The 25,994-nt window shown below is 40.2% G+C and overlaps 1 long non-coding RNA gene across 2 annotated transcripts; it reads left to right on the forward strand.

Moving 5' to 3' along the window:
- The first annotated feature begins 395 nt into the window (after positions 1-395).
- On the forward strand, positions 396-7,333 carry LOC309484238. Of its 2 annotated transcripts, none has more exons than XR_014200763.1 (3): positions 396-534; positions 2,185-2,365; positions 5,824-7,333. It is a non-coding gene; the product is annotated as an uncharacterized lncRNA (long non-coding RNA). The 2 variants fall into 2 exon arrangements; XR_014200764.1 differs by lacking the exon at positions 5,824-7,333 and adding an exon at positions 2,651-4,199.
- Positions 7,334-25,994: the final 18,661 nt, after the last annotated feature.

The following is a 25,994-nucleotide window of genomic DNA, read 5'->3' on the forward strand; positions in this document are numbered from 1 at the left end:
AAAATTGTTGATGTACGTCCAAAACCTTGTTGCTCTGGTTACCAACTTTTTATCGAATACTTTTTCATAGCTATTTAGGAATATATATATAATATATATAATTTTTACATTTTTTTTATAAAGTCATAACCATTCAGTGTCAATTTTGAAAACAAAAACACAAAACAGATATATCTTTAGGGTACTTAAAATGATTAAAAGCCCATGTACTCCAAATGGCACAAATCCTTGGAGAACATGATTGAATTGAGGAAACAAATGTGCTCCTCCGTTGCAGTTTGTATCGTGGAGAGCAAAACAATCACTTATTTACTCATTTATCGGGCACCCACGAGTAGCTATTCTAGTAAGTTACTCTCTTTGTTGTTATTTAGTTGTATGTAGAGGGCGGGACTCGAACTGAAATGAACAAGGCGCGGCCAAGAACCCCTTCACACGTGTAGACAAAGGGACCCATCAACACAACCCAAATATGCATTCGAAAAGTTTTTTCCGTGCACGCGACTTCAAGCCAAGACCTCGCAAAACGCTCAGGTGAGTTATTCGCATGCTCCCATCGGGGTTGTGTCGCGCTCAAATGCATTTCGTTTATGAATTTTATCTTGAAAAGTTCTCCAAGAGTTGGTGCGTCAGCTCGCAAAGTTGGACACAAAGCAAGAGGAGCTTTCCTTTGTTCAGCGGGGCGCTTTGAAGGGCGACTCTAGATGCTCAAACTATAAATGAAGATGAAATATGAAGAAATTGGAAGGCAAAAACGAGAGGATGTATTTTGGAGAAAAAGGGTTGAGAGTTATTTTCCATTTTTGGCTCATGTGGTACTAAGGATGACGCAGGAAGACAAAGCTGTCAAAAGTTGATTGGCGAAGGAAGTTGACCGAAAATTACGCATGCAAAGTATTTCACTATTAATGTTAAACGAAAGACGAGTTTAGTTACAAGTAGAGCGATATGCACTGATCTCTTTGATCGGTAAGAAAATATAGTAGGCTAGTTAATCGCGAAGTAGATATAGCCAATTATAAGCGCATACCTAATGATAAATTCTGCATACTTGTGTTTTTAATGTTTCTTAAATTAAATCATTTGCCATTAATTCAATGCTATTTGGTGCCATTCGCGATCATTTTTCAGCGTGATTTTGATGCATATTAACCACGAAATGTTCAGATTGTGTGATCGAGCAACAGGTACAATGAGCAGTCGGTCTCAGTCCTTTGTTACAGAACTTAGAATGGCACGATGGAGTTTCTTTGTTCTGCAGCTACCAAACAGAGAATATGGGGAACCTTAACGCAAAGTATCTCTTTAATCTTCATTGCTTAAGTGTCTGATATTGCAACGAATGGTAAAAAGTTTGAAGTCCAAAAAAGAAAAAAAAAAAGAAAAAAGAAAAAAAAGAATATACAGAAACAAAAGTTTCCATAACTTCAATAACATATCCATCAGTCCTGATATAGGGCTATTTATATATTATTCAACCTTTACCCCATAATAAAACAAAATTAGGTAGGCCTATTTAAAGACAACTTTCCATGCAGAACAGGTCATGAAAGTATTTCAGAAGTGGTTATTTTACTTTTTAGTTTGAGTTTTATATCAGCTAATTTTATTTTTTTTTAATGGGCATTTGCTTGTATGTTCAATTTACCCAGTAACTCTGGAGACCAAAAGGAGTTCACTTTTGAAAAAGTTGTAAAATCTTGCCAAAATTTTGATCTCCATCTTTTTCTCTTACAATCCAATGCATTAAACAGATGTGCTCGAGGTTCATTTAAAATGCACAACAGGTGTACAACAAACATACAAATAATACAATAATTCATGTCAATCCAAAGTTGAAGCTAAAACGTTTTAGGAAAGTAAAAATTTTAATGTAGTAGTTTAATTTACCTTAAATTGTTTAATCTGAGCTCTAAAAATCAACTTTTCCAGCACGATATATTGTGTTGCTATATGTGGAATCTGCAAATGGCCTACCTGCATTCGAAGACTTATATCTGTTATATTAGATAAATCTTATATCTATACTATCTGTTAAACTCTTTTTAATAGTGGACAGGCTTATTGTATTTATCTGTGCCTGGAGGGGAAAAAGAGCTGAGAACAGTTGCATTAATTTCTTCTTTGAACCCAAAAGCATTTTTTTAATCCTTTTTTTTTATTTTAATTTTTTTTATCTTATAGGCCACTATGCATATGCATCAGAACAATGTGTACTGGATAACTTCTTCCAACGGACGACCATTTAAGGATTTATTTAATTATTTATTTGCTGTGGAATATTACTTTCCTCCTGGATTACTACTGGACTATTCATAATGAGAACGATTACTTTCCACATCTTGACACAATGCACGAACTAAAGGTAAGTTCCCCTCGTTTGAAAGGCATTTGTTAACCCTTTATATATATATATATATATATATATATATATATATATATATATATATATATATATATATATATATATATATATAGGTTCCTAGCTGCTTCAAATAGTAATATCTATAGAGAGGTAGCCTACATATCTGTAAAAATATGCATTTGAATGTGCATAAAATGAGCACTGCACAATTGAATAATGCTTTTTAATATCATCAAATAAAGTTATTATGACGTCTTAGCACATTTTGTCACTCGTCTAATGCAGACAGACCGGTTCCTGTACACATCAGGCTCCGGCATGACCGGCAGAATCCAACTTTTCCCTCAACACAATTGCGCAGGGGTTAGTGATGACGCCATTCAGGACTGTGTCTGTCAGTCATGCATGATTGAAAGCATCCGAAACTGTCAAGGAGAGCTTCAGATCTGTCTACGGCGGTTTATGTAGCGCAACAGTGTTTTTTTCAGCACGTTTGGAGCTGGACAGCGTCTTTGGGACTCGCTGGATTTCAGCATCCACGGGAAAAAACATTTAGAGCCGCATTGCAGCCATTTCTTTCATCAAATGAGTAATCCCATCATCTTCTACTGACTCTTTACCACGACTCGAGGATTGAGTGAGCTCAGACTGCGTCGAGACCAGCCAAGCATCTCGCCCTACGGCGGCTCTCCACCATGATGTCATTAGTCTCCAGTATGATGTCATTAGCAGCCAATCAAACGCGAGCGGGAATCACACTAGCCAATTAAACGCGAGGCGAGAGAAGCGGCCCCGCCCACCGCACGTTTTGTCCATGTTGGAGGTCGCAGCTCTGAAATGAAGTAATGCAGAGAGGAAAGCAGACAAAAGTACACCGGTGTGACACGAGCTTTGTATTGAAACAGAGAGTATATGCATGCTGCATAAAGGTGCAGGTTAAGATGAGATAGTTAATAGTTGCATTGGAGATTAAATGAGATTTAGTAAAAGGAAATAGGCTTGTGTGGATGTTTTATGAATTGTATGATCATCATATAAAGACATCAAGTACTCAGAGTTTAATACTCTGCACATATAACATGTAGGCTATTTAAAGAAAATGTTGCATTGTAAAGACGGCCACCAGCAACATTCACTCTTTTCTTCTGTAGAAAATAGCAGATGGTGCTGGTTTGATAGTGACTGTTCTCTAACCTGGTCCTTTTCATCCACATTATTCAATAAGCAGCAATGAAAAGAGAGAGCCTGATGTCACTCCTGCGGCTCGTACAGTCTGCGGTCTAGGCGTAAAAGGATCACAGTCTCTTCTGCATATCAATGTGCTTTGGAAAAGCTCCACATTTAGACTAGCATTACCAATTGTCCTGACAGCGTACCTTCTAGGTTCTCACAGCCTGTGAAATGAAGTGGAGTAGCAGGCTTAGTTTTTAGCTCTCTGTGCCTGTCGTCCAGAGATAAGTGAACATGTTCTGTCTGAGCACTAAGGTGTATCCAAATGCATTATTTCTCATTGCCTTCACACTAGTTAAATACTCATATTAAATTGTGGTTTTCTGATTATTTTATCAGCCATGTTTCTTGGATTTTTTTTGTTATTGTGAAAGTTAAAAAGGAAATAGAAGAAGAAGAAAAAAAAAAAAACCCCACTGCAGCCCTGGAAATACCTTACGCTGTGCATTAGCAGTCAAGTTAAATTTCTTCTCATCTGTCTGTCTTTGAGATTAGACTCGGTCTAAAAGTGTGATTCATCCGGCTTTGCTGCTGGCAGTCTAGGGTTAAACAGGGCCATTACTGCTGAGTCCTTATATATATATATATATATATATAATATAAAACATATATATATATATATATATATATATATATATAAAACATATATATATTTATATATATATAAACGCATAATTGCCTGTTAGTTGGAGGAAACTGTGAAATATTTGCTATTCATGAAATTATTTTCAACATCTGTAAATGCTAGGCAACATCTGTGCTATAGGGTGGTCACACGTGTCTGGACACAATAAGTGCTGTGTTTGTGGTTAGTGGATCATAGTTAATGTGATGAAACCTGGAGCTTCTCCTGCAGCATCTGTGGAGATTCAGGAGTCCAGTGTTTCTCAAACCTGTCCACTTTTGAGTGTCTGTTTTATTGGATTCTCTGCTAATGACAATCAGATCTGATTAGGGCTGAAGGGACAGGGTTGAGAACCATTGCTTTCAGATCAAAGCATTGTGAAATATCACATTACTTCTATTTCAGTGGTGTAATGCAAATGAGCACAAAGCCTTAAGCTGCACTGCTCTCATGATGAAAGCACAGATGGTATTACATTGTTATTGTTGCACTAAGACACAAAAAAGTCTCAAATAGAGAATCAGTCTGTCCGCAAATTGTGAAATGTCCTTCATCGTCATGCCTCTGTGCTGTTGGCGTCAGCATTTAGCTGCGTTCACAATCCTTCATCCGTCTTTGGCAGAGAGTGCATGCAAAGTGTTTTTCTGTTAGTCTTTCACAACGGTTTAACTGTGCTGAGAGTTCAGGAGCCGCATGAGGACAGAGAGACAGAGAGACAGAGGACGAGACAGGCAGAGAAGCAGCGTGCTGGGGAAGCCATTGTCTGTTCTGCCAGCGGTTCATTCGCCGGTCACTCCTCCTTGTTTGCAAGTGTAATGAATTCGGAATTCACCACAAATGAGTGATTCTGACATTCTATGAGAATAAAACATTGAGCAATGTAGGATCTCCTACTGACCTCAAAGTGACCAACCCAAGTGAAACAGACGTCAGCAAATAATGTCATTCAGAAGGCTAAAGCAGGTGTTGATAATCTTAGTTCACCCAAAAATGTCCATTTACTCCCCCTCATGTCATTTCAAACCTTCTGTGGAACACAAAAGTTAATGGTACCCAAATGCTCACCAAAACGGTTTAGTTTCCATCATTGTTAAAAATATGTTTTGTGTTCTGCAAAAAACAAACCAAAAAACAAACCAAAAAAAACAAACTGGTTTAGAATGACATGAGGGCAAGTAAATAACTCAGACAGGCATTAGAGAATGTACAAAACATATACAAATAAGTGTATTTTTCAGTAAAATGTGCTGATAAAGCAGGCTAATTGGATTAGACTTTATTATTACCTGGACTGAAATGAAATGAGCTTCTGAATTGAGACATTGCTAAAGTACTTTGATCTGCCATTATTCTTTAAAGAAGTTACAAAGTAACATGATAAAAAACTTCAGAGACTGTGAATCAGAAGTGAATTAAAATGCTTCTTTCAGTTATTTCTTCATTTCAAAGCAAAGACAAGTCAAAAATGTAAGTGATTTTATTACTATAAACTGTCCAAACACAGATCCTCCTCCCCCCCCCAAAAAAAAAAACCTAAGGGAGCCTTTACCTCCTTTTAGGTAAAAGCCTTTACTGTGCCTGTGGGTTTTGCTTTTCTTTCTAGCTTGCATATATTCACAAAGGAAAATCCATCCATCCACGTTATGCTTGCCTTGGGTCGGCAAATCCCCAGGAATGACTCTGGAATGTGAATCAGGAAGCGTCTCTCAGTCAGCTGGTAGACTAACAGCACTCCTCTGGGATGTTCAAGATCTCTGCTTAACTTTGCTGGTCATGCTTGTTTGCTGTGGAGACTTTCTGTGTTGTAACAGCTGATCTGAGGAGACTTGAGACTGCAAATAGACAGTGAACTGTGCTCTTCTCTCAGCTCTTCATGAACTCGAAACATAAAATATTATGTCCCTTAGAAATCAAACTGATCCGACAGAAGACCTGCAATTTAAACTTCACCTATGCTATTAGACTTGGTGTAAATAAAAAAGAAACGCAAATCTAACAGTCGCATGTGTGCTTTAATTACAATGTACAGTCATTATTATTGCATGAATACATGAATATATGAATACATAAAAGCTGAAATGAGCAGGAGTCTAATAAACCACAAATATTTGTGTTTATCATAGTGTAAGGCATTTGTTTGTGTATTAAATGTATCTTAAATTTAAAATGAAGACGTGGCTTCAGTGATGTCCAGACTCAAACACACACACAATGTGTGTATTTCATCACCATGTGTTATCAAGCCCAGGGGTTTTTAAATGACTCATTTCTACAGCATGAAAACTGTAGAACTGGAAATGTTCTCAGAACTTTGGCTGAAGTTCTGCAGACATTGCGGGGTCAGAGGTCACTGGGACAGTCTATCCCACCAGAGAATCAAACACATGTGTTACTGTTTTCCAGTCTGTCTTTCCAGTCTCACGTTTGACAAATTAAGGTCATTTGTGTCACATTCACCTTCAAGCAGTGCGATAGTAATGATGTTAGTCAGGACTTGTCACACCACTTCAGTTAGTCCGTTTAGGTGTGTCCACAACACAAGAGATTAAATTATAGAGTTTATTTCAGCTTTTGGCCTTTTGTTATTTGACGCTGCCAAACTGGCTGAACCTGAAGTATATATTTTTTTGGGTTCTGCAGGTCACTTGTCATATACTTTGTCACATTTAGCCCAGATTTGCCTTACTCAAGCAGGCTTCTCCAAGGACCCTCGTCTAGCTCCGCAACAAAATGAAAGCTTGCCTGAAAACAACAACATTGTAGTAATGTTGTAGTAAAGTAATGTCTACTTTTGTTATGTGTTTCAAAACTTAATGTAATTTCAGAATGCTTAACATTTCAAGAGCTTGTCAGACTTTAATGTCAGCTATATTACTTATGAAGCCTTTATTGCTAAAACGCCAGTTGGGCCTTTTGGAAGGCTTTTCGGCCATGCTTGACACATAAAATCAAGATCTCCAGCTGGGGCTTAGCTGCACAAGGACTGAAGGGTTGTCATTAGGCCAAATGAGCCATGGACTTCACAGTCCAAACCACGCCAAAACAATGTGTTAACACACTCGATGCAGTGCCAGGGATGACCTGGCAAGTTCTGACTGAATTAGCTGTTTTTTTTTAAAACAATGCACAAAATCTCAAAAGTTTGGCTAGATGCGATTTTTTTATATTTTTGCACAACTGAAAACAGCTTAAAGCTTTTAAAGGACAAAATAATGGCCTGCTTTGAGGATGACTGTAAAGAGGATTCAGATGTTTGTAGACTGTGTTAAGGACGTCTGGAATCTCTGAATGCTTGAACACCTCCTGCCTACATGTTCAACAATGGTGCTTAACATGACATATAAACTGGCAATAGTGTAATGACAAAATCTTTTGGTAACCCATTTAATATGAACACACACATATAATAATAATAATAATAATAATAATAAAATCAATTATTATTACTATTATAAGAATAGTTCTACAGTACAATAAATGGTAACACTTTACAATAAGGTTCATTAGTTAACATTAATGTATTACTAACATGAACTAACCATGGGCAACGTATTTGCTACTGTATTTGTTAATCTTTGTTAATGTTAGTTAATAAAAATAAAGCTGTTCAATGTTTGTTTATGTCAGTTCACAGTGCATTAACTAATGTTAACAAGATGTTAATAAAGTATTAGTAAATGTTGAAATTAACATGATCAAAGATTAATAAATGCTGTATAAGTGCAGGTCATGAATAGTTCAGGCTAACTAATGTAGTTAATAATACATGTTTCATTTTTGTGGTGTGTTAAATTTGAACTATGAATGAAATGTCTCTTTTCTACTTGGTCTTAATTAATTTAAATGCATGTCATTTTTAAACTGATGACATAATTGTCATCATTTTAAAAATGACATGCATTTAAATTTCATCTTTTAATGCCAAGTTTTGATAACTAAACCTTGATTATTTATTCACATGCAACTTCTGAGCATTCATCACTCTGAGAATCTCAGATGAAAAGGTTACTTTGTGCTTTTGTATCTAGTACTATCGATTAAAATATATTTTTAAATCATTTGGGAGATTCAAATTGAAACGAAAATAAACCAAGCATCAGAATTCGAATCTCGGTCTCTTACAAAAATCCTTAAAGTGCCATGGATCTGTGCCTGAAAGAAAAGATCCCATTTCTTTCTAGAATGATCCGAGCCCCATGTTGTTCCCAAATCCCCATTCTCCATCTCAGTGGGACCCGCTTCCTCTGGCGCGAGAGCCCGTCTAATGTATGTGCATCGTGCCCGGAGGGCTAATTCACCGCCTTGTCTGTCTCTCTGTAAAAACAGTCAATGATGCATCAGACAACAAACCCAATGAGCTGTTCCCCAGCACCGGAAGGCAGAACAGCCACTGTCAGCAATGGCGCAATAATTAAATGTGATAAATTATACATGGAAAAGGAGTGGCACTGAGTGACATGTACAGCAAGAGCCATTGTGTTCGAGAGGGTGACGAGCCAAGAATTGGCACACCCTTATGCCATTTGAACCGTTTCATTGACCCTGCAAATGATGGCCATATAGAACATGGGGAGGCAGAATACCGCGCACAGATGATATTGGCATTAGCAGGTTAAGGGAGGGGGCCTTGTTACGAGGAGGAAGCACTTCGGGAGGGCAGAGATTACCCCATGACATTTTTACAGGCCTGGCGAGGGCCGGAGTCACAGGAGGCTGGTTGTTATGGTCCACTCCTCAGAGAGGAAGATGGCACCCTCTGGCCCCTGACGGGTTTTCACTATCTACTGAGAGCCACATTACTGACCTGGCCACGCAGGAGGATGAGCGAGTCGACTCTGCCCCCGGTGGCCAACAGCGGTCATGCACGAGTAGTGTTGCATGAATCCCTGCACGGTTACCTCATTCGCGGAAAGGTCACTGAAGTACAGCAGGAGAGCAGCGTTGTGTTTCTCCAATAGACATAAAGCATCTGCCTCAGTAAAAGAAAAAAAGACATTTACCGTGAGACCTCAACTGAGTGAACCAATTAAAAGAGTTAGGTTTATTTGTATGACATAAATTCAGAGGGCTTTACATAGCCATGATAAGGAGAAATAAAAATTATGCATAAATAATATAAATTATATTATTGATTTTATATGGGCTAAAACCATTTGACATGTCCAGACATAAGAGGTTTTTATAATGTTTCGGTCTTTTCGGAGTGAATGCAGTCAAAGCAAGCTCCCCATTCCAAATATAATAAAAGCGCTATAATGACTGTGAACATGAAAACATCTCAGGAGTTCACATGTGCAGGCCATTGAGACTAAGACTGATGAAGTCATCTGATCATTTAACTCATCCTTCCCTCGGGTCATTTTGACCCGAAAATCATTTTGTAAACATTTTTTACAACTGAGTGTTCATCAGTTTTTTTGTGAGTGGATTCGAGGAGTTTTTTGAAATTTAAAAAAGTAACAAATCCTTCCAACATGCATACACTTTGCTTCTCTCATCTACACGCAGCAGTTGGCGTTTTTGCAAACCATACATAATTACATTGTGAAATCATTGTGGTGTCCATGAAGATGTGAAAAAATAGGCATAAATCTAGCTTACACATTTACCAAAATTGTTATACGCCTGTTTAACCGAAGCTAATTTGGGTGGGTTTCTCCCATCCCCATACAATGTCACTTCTCTGTCTTTTACAGCCCTGACGAGAACGTTGGTCTCCTCGACTGTGAACCGCTCCTGGCGTGCGCCTGGCAAATCCGCCGTTATAATAGCAATCCGCCATGGAACAAGCGCGTCTGCTCTTAAAGGGAATGTGAGATGATGCTCTGATTGGTTTATTTCACGTTACGCCCAAACCACACCTATGAATAATGTAGCTACTTCAGACTAACCCATTTTAGATTTGCGTCGAGATCCGCCCACAAAGTAACTTGCGTTTCGCGTTTGATACTTGCATTTCAGATCGTTAAAATAGGGCCCCATATGTGAGTAATTTTGACCTGAATTAAAAGCAGTCCATGAAATTGTGAGTTATTTAAAATTTAAGTTGAAAGAATGGAATGGAACAGAATGTGCTTAAATTACTATTTATTTATTTATTATTTATTCATCAAATCTAGTAATTTAAAGGTAAATAAAATAAAACAAAATAACAAAAAAACTCCAAAAGAATTGCATTAAAAATAGCAAAGATGTTATCAAAATGAAAAAAAAAAAGCTTTCTGAAAAAAAAAAAAAAAAAAAAGTATAATTTTAGGGTTTCGGCTCATCACAAAACGCGAGGGAAGGATGAGGGCTGGACGAGTGGTCAACACATGTCTATAGACTTTTCTCCCAGTGAAGTAAACACTTTGCTGAAAAACTCAGCGAGGCAGAGCTTTCAGCATTCACAGGTTAACGCTTTTTGTATTTCAACAACTTTGACATCTGTTTCGCACCTAAATCTCTTATGCTTCACAAACAACCACAACATGTTACAACTTCCCGTCGAGTCGCAGCGTGTCTGACTGGTTTGGGATAGAGGCACATGCCTCTCACACATGTGCCTCTCACACATGCACACGCGTTCTGTCTCACCCTCGCTGTTTCTCCTGCTATGCTGGCTGGCAGAGTATGTGTCGGGTTCAGGAATGCTGATGCGCTTTGCACCCTGCCTGGCATGCGAATGAGAGAACAACTCCTTTCCTTCCCGTCCAGAGCACCACGCGGCGGGAGCTGCTCGGCTTCAACCAGACTTTATGTGTCTGATGACAGGACGTCTGCTTTTTGAGCGTACCGTCGCATCTGCAGACGTGGAGTGCATAGCGGGAGGCTCTTGCTTGCCAAATGTGCACTTTCTTGGCCTGCAGAGACATGCTTGGGCACAGTCGGTGGTCTTGTCAGATCAGTGCGGTCCTTGTGTGTTAAAAGTGGTCACATTTGCATAAAGATCGGATGGCGCGCCATCCGTCTTAATCTGTAGGGGACAGGTAAACTCTCTTGACTTTCAGCCCAAAATAACCCATCAATCTGCTCAAATGAAAATGGCACCAGAACCTTCACAATCCCTGGCTACCTTTGTGCTCTTCTGTGGCTTATCAACAAAGACTCTTGGCTGGCCTGGGAAAAAGAGTTCAAAGAAGCACCAGGGGTCTTTAAAGTTTATCTCCGCTGAGATTTCCTATCAAGGAAGGTGTGTATGTGTGGGGTGGGAGAGGTATCACACCGTTTCAGACTCACTGAACTCAAGTCACTGATGTAAAATCATGGTAGTCTAATAGGAAATAAATGAAGGAGGATTAACTCTGAAGCCTTAGCCTGCTAAATTAAAGGGATAGTTCACCCAAAAATGAAAATTCGGCTATCATGTACTAAATCCCTGGCCCTCTCAAACCAGTATTATTGTATTTCTTAGCAATTTTGAAAAAAAACTTACGCCAATGTTTCTCATTGTGAAGCTTTGAAAAGCTTCGAAAACCTTATAAGTACCACTAAATAATTTCAGACAACTCATGCACTATACTGGCCTGAGCCCAGTTCTTTCAATCTAATCAAAAATATTGCATATCCATGGCACACACTTTAAAAAGAAAGGTTTTTAAAAAGCTTATTAAATGCTGTTTTTGGATATTAATTATAACATCTCCATAGAGCACCTTATTATAAATGTTTTCACCATCGTAGCACTCTCTACCTATTGATGTTTTTCAATAACCACTTCAAGTCTGTTCCTGACACAAAACAGCAGACAAGACATGAGGGCGAGTAAATAATGAGAGAATCGTCAGTTTTTGACTGAACTGTTTCTTGAAAAGTTATAAGCCCTTTAGATAAAAAAAAAAAGAAAAAGAAAGAAAAGAAGTTTGGTTTCATCCTAATGATGTTTTTCATGCTCAGTTTTTATTGATTAATGGGAGTGATCATCAAAAACATAGAAAGATAAATATTGTTGCTGAGTTTTACAAATGAATACCAAACCGTTCCATCCCTCTGATGTGATTGGACGTGACATCGATGCACGTACACGTTTAAGTTTCCACAGCAGAGTCAGCGGTTACTGCTAACAGCCGATGCTCAGAGGCCCTTGTTTGCATTCGAAGAGAATGGCCTTCCTCTCACTCATTAACCTTTCCTAATACCCTGCATGTATTAATAATGATCTGAGGAAAAGGTCAACACATCCCAGCATGCCTTGCAGCACCAGCACACCAGCTCCCAGCAATTTACTTGCACAGTATGGGGATCGGAGTGGAGTGCTTGTTACGTGTGCATGTGCGAACTCGCCCCGTAGTGCCTTGTGCTTGTGATTGTAGCATCCGCCTGAAGAGAACAGACAGTGATTCAGAATGATGTTTGGTTGTGAAGCTAACAAGCCCTGCTTAAATGTAAATATTTCTGATTTGTTCTCAGATGCAAAGTGACAGCGAGACTCCACGGCTCGCCTCAGGTGCACTTGTGTTCCACATCCCTGGCAGTGCAGGTGTAGGGCAGGCCAGGAAATGTAATCACACTAACATAAACAATAACATGAATGTTTTTTACTTGATTTAAACAACATTCATAAAAAAAGGCCACATGTATAACCAGTTCAAGCTGTCACTTTCTATATCTATCATGGGAATGTATAAGTGGAAAATCATATGGAGGAGCAATTTAAAGGGATAGTGATTATGCCATCATTTATTCATTATGTCGTTCCAAACCCGTATGCTGGTATTTTTTTTTTCTTTTCTTTTTTCTGTCGACACAAGAGGAGAAATTTTGATATTTGATGACATTTTTAAATGTCTCTAAGCAGGACAGCTGGATGCTTATGCAGATGATGCAAAAAACAAACAAAAACAATATTGGGTACACTTTAAGCATTAATTTAGTGTTTCTGAAACAAGCAATAAGTAGCGTGACCTATAACTGACAATCTCTGTGACAAGCTTTTTAAATCATACTTATGCTCATTTATGAAACAAAAGTGATTGAGTGGTCTGGTATTAATCAGCATCAACTCTGAATTGGCAAAGCAATTATGCATAGGAATATGCATTTGTAAAATTTTGAAGCAGAAGACAAGGGCTAGGCATAGGTTTATAAAAAAAAATTTGTTTATATTATTATTATTATTATTTTGCATTATATTTGTTATGTTGTAGAGCAGCAAATGTGAATAGTTTAACAATAATATTATTGTCATAGTATTATTTATATGTATTATTGGCTACTTTTATGATCCTTTTAGAGTGCTCTTGTGTCTTTTTTGGTCATGGTCACTATGACCTTTTAGAGCTGCGTAAAGATTCTTTGAAAATTTTCCTTTTGTGTTCCACGGACAACAACTTATGCGGTTGGAACGACAGAAGGCTGATTAAATAATAGAGTGCTGCAGGGGTGATGCATTTTTGTAGGCCAAAACTCAGAAACAAATAAGGTCTTTTGTGAAAACAAGCTCAAGGTTCACATTTTACTGTTCAACATAAAACACACCTATAATAACCCACTTGTGATAAAAAAATTAAAAAAAAATTTTTTTTACGTTTCTTGAAAAAGGCATCTGCTAACTAGTTGCTAAATGAGACTACAGACATGGTTGTTGATAATACATGTTATCACACCGAACAGGTAAACCCCCCCACATACACACATCCCGCTCCCCTTTCAAGGATAAAAAAAAAAAAAAAAAAAAAAAAACCTGAAAGAGTTCTCGGAGCTTGGTGGTGGTGATGTTAAAGTTGAGTGACCGTGGTGTAGTTCATGTAAAACCTAAAGCTTTTTATTTCTGGTGATTGTATTTAGGTTTCAAAATTCATAAAAGTTGTGTTAATTTGTGTAAGTATCATAAACTTTTGTTGATCACAAAGCTTATTTTTTATGATAATTCAAACACCTATGGAAAAATTCTTCTTTTTTTTTTTTTTTTTTTTTAGGGAACCAGTGTCATATTCTGGGTTGACCTACAAAAGGACCTCATTATTGCAGCACTTTCTGACAAAATGTTTAGTTTTTGTACAAGCTATTCCATTAATGTTTTTCTTTCTTTACTGAGACCTCAAATTTTATCTGTAAATTAAAAAGTGATAATCTCTGTTGACATACATTAATGGTATGCTGTACACCCAGTATTTTGACAGAGTGCATTACATGCTCCCAGTCACCTCTCAGCAATTTCCCAACGGGCACATCTGAACTTCTGACTATTGACATGAAGCAGGAAAACTGGTGTGACAGGAAACTCCTGTAGAGCTTTCTTTTATGACAGTATGGATTTCAGTTTGTCAACAGCATGAACTTTTAGAATCCTGAGTGTTTTAACTCTTTATCAGATTACCTTTAAGTGTAATAAACAAATCGTTCTTGCAGTGCAGTGTACCATAACGTGTTGATGGAACCGGAATGCTGCTTATATCAGATGACATTGTAAACTTAGAGAGAACTGATTAGTCGAGTGATTGCTCTGCTCTTAGTCATTTTAGGTGTTTCACTTAATTTGTTTGTGCAATCTTGGCTCATAACACAAAATAAACAGTGTGAGGTGAGCAATCAAATTAGATGAAGCAATTTACACAAAGCAAGATGTTAATTTTCCTTAATAAAGTGTTTGTGTAAACCAGTCTCTTAAAGCTGGGGGGAGATCAGAGCACCAATGCAGTGTTCTGCAGACGTCAATCTTCACTTCTAGGTAACGTCGGATGCTTTTGTCATCCATTACATTTCATGTTCCCTCGTACGAGTACATGTTATCAAGCAGACAAGTCTTAACCTAAATGACTGTGAGTGCACTAATTGCGTATGCTTCACTCAAGGGCACAATGGTGATAAAGCTAGACTGTGATCTCAATAACTCTCCATGTCCTTTGCCAGCAATGCTCACAATTAAAACTCCAATATTTACATAAGATCTTTATGCCGTCAGCTGACACCAGTCTCAATTTAACCTCAATTTGTCACAAATGTTTACTCTATTCTTTTCAATGGCCATGGTGTATAACATAACCTTAACTTTAAGAAATAAATGACAAAGACAGTTAAAAACCCTCTTGAATTTATCATTTTGGGGGCTCTGTCCTCCAAAACCAAATTCAATATCATCATAGTTCTATAATATCTATTGTTCAACACAATAAAACAAACTTGACATTAGCGATGTTTCCATCCACCTATTTGCGCATAAATTTAAAAAATGCACATAAAAGAGTGTGCGCTCAATTGAGTGGGATAAAAAAAAAAAAAAGTCTGATAAGTAAACATGCGCATAAGCTACGATGGAAACACATTTACCGAATAAATTCCTTGACGCGCATCAAAAAAGTAATGTGACGATTTTTTTCTCTTCGGTTCACTGTATGAAAACGGTGCATTTTTCGCAAATGTTTTATGTGATATTCCCATTTTGCGCATAAGTTAAATTCGCAACTTTGGATGGAAAAATATAGATGAGTCACTGGACAATGAAGGGAGATCTGAATAGAAATAATTTTCAGGTTGAGGCATATTGTCATATTTTTATTAGGGTACATTGTTTCCATTGTTATACATTTATACAAAATATTATTACAAATATTTGCTGGTCAGAACAATTTTTTTGTGTCCTGAATTGTTCTGCTTCATAATATTTTACTGTTTTATTTATGTGCATAAACGACAACTCAAAATTGTACACCTTACTAAGATTTTTGCATTCACTGACAATAAAATTGCTAGTTGGAACTTGAACTATCTGTTATAAGCCACTTGAACTCACTTTCAGACGTTTCTGAGGAAAAGTTCATCTTATTTTATAAATTGAGTTGATTTTATTTTGAAGTTGTAGTTGACACTCAGTTAGAGTGAGGTCAACTTATCTGCGCATGCTCATTTGAAATTTGTCATGGCAACCGGCTGCAACGGGGTTTCCAAGGATTTTAAACTCAAAATAGTACGTTTTTACAGACTTATAAATTCTAGTAACTTGAATTAAAAAAACTTAGTTGTCAGAACCTGAAAAACTTAGCTGACGCAACTTAATAATTGTAGTTCTTCAAAACTTAAAAAAATAAGTTGATATCTTCAACTCAACAATTCTGTGCAGTCGGTTGCCTTGAAAATTTGAGTTGAACTAACTTTTCTTTTTTACAGTGTACATACTTGGCAATACATTTAATTATAATTCTGATTCTGCTTACATACATGGAGAAATGTGAAACCATTGTGTATTCACTCAACTGTATCTTTGTCTCGGCATTATCGGTGGACATGTTCAGTAGGTTTATTTGTATTTTTTTAATTTATTTTCAAGATTGTGTCTGTCACTGAGTATCTAATGTGACAACTAGCCCCGGTCTCGCCTAATTCAAAGCAGCATCATTACCACCCGATAGTGTCACTGTATCATGGTGCCTTCAGAGTGTTTTTGTAAAGTTAGACAGGGTAAAAAAAACAAAAAAAACAACGGTCTTGTTATGCCTGCAGTGTTTTAGAAACATGATTAGTTTATGTGTCGTAGATGACGTCTGTCAGTATGTTCATCTTACAGTGTTTAGTTTCTGTCTTTGTACATGAGTCTACATGTGATTCCCCACATCTGTCTGGGAAACATGTATGAGGTGCTTATTGTCTAGAATGTCACACTTTAGTCATTTACAGACAGTGATGGAGTGTGTGAGGACTCGAGGACTGTGTGAAAATACTAATGTAATGTGAGATTAGAAAAAAAACAGCTTGTAAAGTTTCCTCCCGGTGACTTAAGGTCCTGTCTCTCTCTGTGTCTCTCTCCACCTTTGTTGATGAGCTCAGCCTGAGGTTATTCCATTCACAGGTTAATTCCACTCATTCATTGCTATTTAAACGGGAACAGGTCATGCTCACAGCCAATTAAAGGCTCATTTCAGTTACACAGCACACCAGTGTTGTCTATATTAAAACAACATGAGGGTTCCCTTTCAAGGGAACTCGCGCTGTGACGAAACGCTGTGGGAATGCCTCTGCGTGAAGCACATATGAAATCAGTCCAATGGCATGACGGATCGTCATAGGTGGGTGGCGTCATCGACCAGGAAATTATAAAGCACACCCAAACCAAACAGAGTTAGATTCTGTGCCTTCAGCAAGCGCTTCATATTAATTATTTGTCCTAGGTGTTTTTGTCTCAGTATATTCCAAAGCATTTTAGGCAGGAGTTTCACCACTATAAAAATAATTATAATAAAAAAAAAAATTATAATGGCGAGCGAACAAAAGTTCAGGAAGTGTGTTCGTCCCTGCCCACGTTATATCACAGGTGGGGATACAAATGTACTGTGTGTGGTTTGTTTGGCAGCACAGCACACTCAGTCATCAAAGTGCATCCATCCCTGATTAAAGTACTCCACGCAGCCCAGGGGGTTTAATAAAGGCTTTCTGAAGTGAAGCGATGCGTTCATGTAAGACAAATATCCATATTTAAAACTTTATCAACTAAAATTAACTAGCTTACGGCAGACGGCCTACGCAAGTCGACTTACATCAAAAGAGTAACCCTTGACGATGTATGACGTAGGATATAGGAGTAGCGTAAACTTTGACGCCTCTCACGGTACAAACAAACAGGGCTGGTCAACCGGGTTCGTCATTACGTTGTGTGTCAAGTTCAAGGGTTACTCTTTTGGCGTAAATCGATGCATTTTAAATATGTTTTAAATAGTTTTAAATATGGATATTTTTCTTACACGAACGCATCGCTTCACTTCAGAAGGCCTTTATTAACCCCCCTGGGCCGCGTGGAGTACTTTTATCATGAATGTTTGCACTTTGATGGACTTCCAAAGACCCATTCACTCCCATTATAAAGCTTGGAAGACCCAGGACATTTTTAAATATAACTCTGATTGTATTCATCTAAAAGAAGAATGTCATATATACCTAGGATGGCTTCAGGGTGAGTAAATCATGGGCTAATTTTCATTTTTGGGTGAACTAACCCTTTAAGAATGCTGCGCTCGAGTTTCTTGCGGCTTGGTTCCCGCTTCTGCCGAGGCAGAGCGGCGGCTCAAGTCGTGGGGTTCGCAAATGGATCTAGCAGAGGGGTTAGAGATGGGCTTCGCCCTTTCTCTTCCTTCACCTGCCAGGTCCAGTGCTTCATCTCAGGGTCTGGAAGCACGCTTTGCAGTTACTTCCGCCCCCAGTGAAGCCCCTGTACTACAATTATCCAGTTCTGAGGAGCTGGATGTTGTCAGTATCCAGACAGGAGATACTCGTCACTTCAGTCTCCTGCATGTGAGGAGCTCATGGCAGTTGTCACTTGCGCCGTAGACAAGTTGAATATCGATTGGCCGGCCGAGACACAGGAGCTTCGTCAAAAAAGTAAAGTAGATGAGCTCAAACTCGATGGGTTTTACAGCCGGTACTTTATTGTTCCAAAAAAAAAAAGGATGGGGTGTTGCATCCGTTTTTAGATCTGCGGCAACTAAAACGCTCTGTAGGGAAGCTAAAAAATGAAGATGCTTACTCTGAAGCAAATTGTGTCTCAAATCAGTTCCGAGGATTGGGTTGTCACAATAGATCTCAAGGACGCATACTTCCACGTATCCATCTTTCCACAACACAGGAAGTTTATGAGGTTCGATTTCGGGGGCGAAGCGTACCAATATCGAGTTCTTCCTTTAGGCCTAGCTTTGTCACTTTGCACTTTCACGAAGTGTGTTTTCCCTGCATGCCTGTGACCGTCTTGCTTCAACCTATCAGAAGCTAACTCTGTTTGGTTTGGGTGTGCTTTATAGTTTCCTGGTCAATGACGTCACCCGCCTATGACATTCTGTCACGCTATTGGACTGATTTCACAACGCAATCACGCAGAGGCGTTCCCACAGCGTTTCGACGCAGCGTCTCGTTTTCTCTTCAGGGAACTAAGGTTACATACGTAACCGATGTTTCATAAGCGGCGTTGGTGGGCGTGTCATTTTGACTTCATAGCTTCCTGAGTAGGTCAGCTTGGTTTCAATGCTCAGTATACAGCAATGCTGTTTAAACCCACTCACATCTCACATAAGCTGTGTTTCCATCTAAACAGCTCTCTTGCTAAACCAGCTCCTCCTGCATGCGACAATCGGTAACACAGTAATATAGCCTCAAAACATCCCTGTTCTCAGACTGTTCAAAGATGAATGCTTTACTGAATTCAGAGCATGAGAACACAAGTGTACATGTATGTATTATTTAGTACTGCCCATCAGAATCTGTCTTTCTCGCTTGAGCAGTGAGTGTTTGCAGTCCCTCAATCCTCAATGTCAACATGCACTAATTATTAACAGTTTTTTTTAGCTAATAGAGCCTCATGTTGTGCAGCCGTGCAAAGAAGAATCAATAATTCTTCCAAGTCAAAAAAATCAATTCAGAAGTGATGCAAAGGCTTTTTACTATGCACTAGGCTAACACTATATATCTATATAATATCTATCTATCTATCTATCTATCTATATATAATTGTTTCGTAATTGTATAATATATATATATATATATATATATAACTTATATTGCAATTATAATGGATTGTTAAAATGACTCAAAACACTAAGATATGGCCAATATGGCTCAATTCAGCACAGCACAATTCATGGTTACTCTGGACATCCATGTGAGCAATCATAACGGCACATTCACCTGTGGTCTCAATCACCTTTCATTTCCATTGCCGGCCTCCTGAACATACTTTTATTGTTCAGATGTGATGACCTGCTGTCAGTAAATGTGAATATTGAATCTTGATAACGCTTCTGAAATTGAAGATATATACAATGTCCTGCCCTCAAGGAGATCTTATAATGGCAATGTATCTATATCAAGATATCCAGCATAATAGTTTTAAAGAAATATGTGATCCAAATGTTTATGACCATTGCACAATTGCTTTTATGTCGAAAATCATGAGAGCAGAACATGGGAAACTGAATAAAATCACAGAGTCCATAACCAGTTACAATTCAAACATTTGTTTCATAAGTGGTAATGAAAAAAAAATGAAAAAAAAGAAAAGAAAAAGATTTATCCAATGTTTCCTTCGAGTTTGCCATTATGAGGAGCAGAGTGTTGTGTGCAGGCTTAAAAGCATGCAGCACCAGGGCAGCGCTTGATGTCCTTTAGGCCTCCTCTATTCATTTTTTCCGATTGGGTAACCAGAGATGTACAGGCCACAACACTGGGTGACCTGCAGCTGAACCTGTGTGGCTGACAGATCTTAGTAACAGAAGCTTTCATTTGTGGCTTTTAATGTATTTCATTCCGGACCACAAATGGATTGTACTGCAGGATCAAGTAATGTCGAATATATATTTCGTCTCTTTGTATGAAGAGAATAGAGCAGGGACTGCTGCTGCAACCATGGCAGGATAATATTTACGTAAGCCTTCTGCATGTGTGATTATTGATCTTGCATGTAGGAAGAGGTCGTTGAAAGGAACACTGAGGATCTTGGACCGGAAGCTTTCAGGAAAGCCATGAAAGTGGTAGGTCAACCATCTCTCTGTGTCAGCAGTGTTATGGCAGAATGTGTGGAGAGGTTCATGTCCTGTTCATGTTGAAACCGTATCTATGTGAACGGTGTCTCACAGACCCCGGCCAAGTTTTCATGCCCAATAGATCAGGGTTGGCATGTCGGCGAGGGCTCTGGAAGGTCATTCGTCCTGACTTTAGTCATGCCAGAGAGTTGCTGCCAACCTCGGTGATGCATTCTCAGCAAGGCTCAGCAGTGAGCTCCTTCCGCATGCGAACCCTTTCCACTGCATGTTAGCATTTTACCGCGTGCTCTGGTCTTCTACAAGGCCAGTGGAGAAAGAGAGTGTAACCGAAGCCCATCGTGGAGAGGATGTGCTTGGTTCACTGCGGGGTTAGACCTACAAGACCCCAAAGATCAAAGCGTGTGTCCCATTCACCTTGCATACTAAATCAGCAGCGGGTCTAGACCAAAGCCCTGGTGGACAACCTTGGCTCTGGACAGGCGTTATGATTGGCTGCGACTCAAGCAAGGTCAGCAGGAGAGGAGTGTGAGTAAAGACTGAGAACAGGTCTTTGTGTCATTTGGCCCAACTACCAACCAGGGCCAAATTTCAAGGATGCATGTGTGTGTTTTAACGTGTGGTTTCTGTTAGGAGGTAAGAGATGAAGAATTTCACAAGACTGTGTACTGTGACTATACAGTGCTGCAGGAATGACATATTTTTGTAAGCCAAAACTCTGAAGCCAATGGGTTTTTGGTTAAATGAAATAATGTATGTGGATAACTCAAGCTCAGGAAATTTTTTCTAACAAGTGTCTAAATGGAGGTTTTCAGACATTAAATTACATTTAACCATTACAGGTAAACTCATATACTCACTAGGTCATTTGTTGTGTTTTTGAATCATTCTCTTTTTACAAATTTTTCTTACTCAAAATCAGGGGAAATGTTTTTGATTTATTACATAAAGACTAAAAGAGTTGTCAGAAACTCAATGTTGGTGATGTTGAAGTCATGCTTGCATTTGCTCTTGGTGGAATAGATCTGGTATGCTGCTGCTGTATTGCTGCTGATTATTGCTGTTGTTGTAGATTATTGCTGCTGCTGCTGCAGTACTGGAAATTGCTACTGCCAATACATATGCTGATACTCTGCTGTGGTTATGTAAGACATACTGCTGCTGCACAAATAGCGTACATATGAATTACTCCCCCAACAAAGCTCCAGTTCAACAAAAATATGAATAAAGTCAAAATGTGCATGCTGCTGTGAGCATGAAAACATATTGCTTCTATACAATAATATGCTTGAAATGATCCCTGTTTGTGTCGTTAACAAACAGGATATCACGTTACAAGCTGATAGAGATGAATAAAATAACCCCCAGCAACCACCTGAGCAAATACTTTTAAATTCGTTATCAATGGATAGTTGTCACTGTCATTGTCATTATTTTCTTACTTTTTTTTTTTTTTTTTTGGTTTATGTTGAGATGTGAAATACTGATTCACGCTCTCGGATGTAGAAAGAAGTAATTATCGATTATCAACGTAACCACAGTGAAAATACTTAAGCTACTAATAAGCTTACTAAAAGTATCCGGTGACAGCATAAAGCGCTGTTCAACCTGTAGTTGTGAGATAGTATGCTCACAACTAATTCTGCAGTGAAAATGCAGCTGCTTGCTTATTTCCGTATTTTGATAGTTTAATATATTTGTATTGCATATTAAGAACAATGTTTGCATTGGATGATCAACTCATTAGCCCAACGCATGCCTCATACAAAGATGATCTTAAGCACAATGCTACAGTATCTTTATTTCACCACAATGTCTGCTTTGCATGATACTGATGTTATTATTGCTACATTACCACCTGAATTTATGCATGCTGCTACAGTATATATTATTTGTGACCAAATTAATATTCGCAACATTACAGTATGGAAGTGCTATGCCCGCTGCTGATAATAATAATAAACCTCAAACATTACAATCAGAATTTTGGACTGCTGCTGCTGCTAATAATTTTTGCAAACAAATTGATCTGGGTATCTATGTATGCTACTACTGCTGCTGCACAAGAATTATAATTGCTGGAAGCTCCTTTGAATAAGCGGAAACGACACTCGGTTACTAACGTAACCTCGGTTCTCTCTAGAGAGGGAACGAGTGTTGCGTAAGTTTAGCTTACGCTATGGGAAAAACTCCTTTTTCTCGAGAATACTGAAGCAGAAAATTATCCTTAATTTTTAATAATTTAAAACGCATTTGCTACAGCAGCAGACCTAGGCGAGGCAGCTCGCGCGCCTATAGGCTGCTCTGCGGCAACTGCTGCAACCTATCAGTGCGTCTGCCATGACTTCAGCGCCAATGGTAAGCTTTCCCTGCGCTACGTCATGGTCCGCCAATATGGGTGTGGCCTAAGCCCATAAATACCCATCGCTTAGGTTGCACTATGATTTCAGTCGACTGGAAGCGAAACCATAACACAGCACAAGCACGGCAGGTTACGCAACACTCGTTCCCTCTCTAGAGAGAACCGAGGTTACGTCAGTAACCGAGTGTCGTTCTCTTACGAGAGTACTCTCGTGTTGCGTAAGTTTAGCTTACGCTACGGGAACCCAATGTAAAACGCCGTGCGTGCTAAGGTTCCAACACCAATCTCCCAAGGGCAGTTTGCCCAGGGCTCATGTATAAGTGGAATAGACGCATAGCGGCAAAACGGGGCGGGACGACTCAGTAATATGAAGATAGGTGCTTACACATATATACAGTTAAGACAATATATCAGCCTTGAAACTGCATAGGCAGTTATAGGCAGCAATATATCAACAGTCTAAGCGAACTGGGTTGGGTAGACATAGTTAATATAGCATAATTAGACTGAGAACAGCCTAGCCTGTAGGGCAGGCACTTCTAGGTTGTAAAACCTTATAAATGTAGACAGGAAGACCCAGCCTGCTGCCATACAAATATCCTGAAGTGAAACCCCGCTTGTCCATACCCACGACGAGGCCATGCCTCTAGTTGAGTGGGCTCTAACGCCCAAGGGGCAATCCAGGCCCTTGGAGGCGTAAGCTGACGCAATAGCATCAACTATCCATCTGGACAGGGTCTGTTTCGAGGTAGCTAGCCCTTTAACATTGCCACCGAAAGAAACGAAAAGCTGCTCTGTGTGCCTAAAGGCAGCAGAACGTTCCACATAAATCCTCAAGGCCTTAACTGGGCAAAGGAAACTAACCCCATCCTCACTGTCGGGTACAGGGAGGGCTGACAGGGAAATAACTTGCGCTCTAAACGGAGTCGCAAGCACCTTCGGGACATAACCATGCCTTGGTTTGAGGATGACCTTAGAGTCATTAGGCCCAAATTCCAGACACGTAGCACTCACTGAGAGCGCATGTAGGTCGCCTACCCGTTTTACTGAGGCCATTGCCAGCAGGAAAACGGTTCTGAAGGAAAGGTATTTTAGCTCCACCGCATGTAAAGGTTCAAATGGGCTACCTTTCATGGCCTCTAGGACCGTAGAAAGGTCCCAAACTGGAACTGAGGGGGGTCGAGGAGGATTCAGCCTCCTAGCACCCCTGAGAAAACAGATTATGATGTCATTCTTTCCCAGCGACTGGCCATTTACAGGTTTCGTAAATGCTGCTATGGCCGCCACATACACCTTGAGCATGGATGGGGTTCTCCCGCTGTCCAATAGCTCTTGCAAGAAAGAAAGCACCACCGTTACCTCACAATGTAGCGGGTCCAATTCATGAGCTGAACACCATTCAGCGAACACTGACCATTTAGACGCGTAGAGCCGTCTAGTAGACGGAGCTCTAGCCTGTGTGATCGTGTTCATCACTCCCTCTGGGAGGTGAAATGGTAGTAATTGATCACCCACAAATGTAGGGCCCAAAGCTCGGGGTATGGGTGCCAAATTGCGCCCTTGGCCTGGGACAACAGGTCCTTCCTCAGCGGAATCAGCCATGGAGCTGTGCTCCCCAGTTCCATCAACTCTGGGAACCAAACTTGATTCTTCCAGAGCGGGGCTACCAAAACTATTGAGCATTTGCACTCCCTGATTCGCTTGATTACCTGTGGTAACAAGGCGACCAGGGGAAATGCATAGAGAGGGCGTCTGGGCCAGTCTAGGCCCAAGAAAGGCGTCCCTTTCTTTTGAAAAGAACATTGGGCAATGAGCGTTGGCCTGTGACGCAAATAGGTCTACCTCCGCTCTGCCGAAGATGTCCCAGATGTTTTGTACCACCAGGGGATGCAGGAACCATCGGGAACTGGAACGCTGCGGCAGAAAATGTCTCATGGCCTGAAACGCCTTCTGTACCTCAGAGTAGCGTTTCGTGAAGCCCTTCAACGCGGGACCGAAGAGACCAGACGGTGACACAAGAGCGTCCAGGAATGTGGTGTGGTCAGAGTCAGACATGTCGGACAGCGTTAACCACAAGTGACGCTCTGTAATGGTGAGGGAGGCCATATTACGTCCAATGGCCTAGGCGGCGGCTTTGGTAGCTCTGAGAGCCAGATCCGTCGCACTCCTCAGGTCCGTCACACGCTCCGAAGTCGGGCCAGCCTCGTCCAGGGAGCGGAGAAGGTTGGTCTGGTGTATTTGCAAAATCGCCATAGCGTGTAACGCAGAAGCAGCTTGACTGGCGGCAGAACGCCGAAGTGGTCCGGCAGGCTTTAGTAGGCAGGCTAGACTTGGACCGCCACCCCGCAGAGGGCGGACACAAGTGAGTCGCCACCGCTTCCTCGACCAGAGGAACGGAGATATATCCTCTTTCTTTGGCGCCGTCAACCGCAGAGAGCATTGAGGAAACAGAGGATCTCAGCCTAGCTGAATACGGAGCTCCCCACGACCTGGAGAGCTCATCGTGCAGTTCAGGGAGGAAGGGAGCGGGCCTCAGAACAGGCGAAGAGTGGCATCCAGGCAGAAAGCAGCCATCCAGCCTGTTGGGCGCGGGCTCCTGGGGCACGGTCCACTCAAGGCCGAGGTCCTCCACGGCCTTCGTGAGGAGGCGGAGAAGCTCAGCGTCAACCGAAGCCCTGACGCTGGACTCACCTGTTGACGGGGCGGGGTCCGGGACGGATCCCGACCATTCCTCACGCCCGGACGCGATGAGAGAGCAGCTGTCATCCTCCATGACACCCCCGTCCATCTCGTCGAGCACCGTCGTAGCGGGGCACTGACCGTCGATGAAGGAGACGGAGGAATCTGAAAGGGAGACTTGCGGGGAAGCCGCCGGTGAGAGCTCTTTCACCGAAGTTTTGGGTGGCCTCTGCGAACGGCGCTTTTTGCAGCGCGGTCCAGCAGGAGGCATCTGAGGGGCGGACTCGGCGGAAAATAGAG

Source organism: Leuciscus leuciscus (genome assembly GCF_965113295.1).
Source record: "Leuciscus leuciscus genome assembly, chromosome: 20".
NCBI lineage: Eukaryota > Metazoa > Chordata > Actinopteri > Cypriniformes > Leuciscidae > Leuciscus > Leuciscus leuciscus.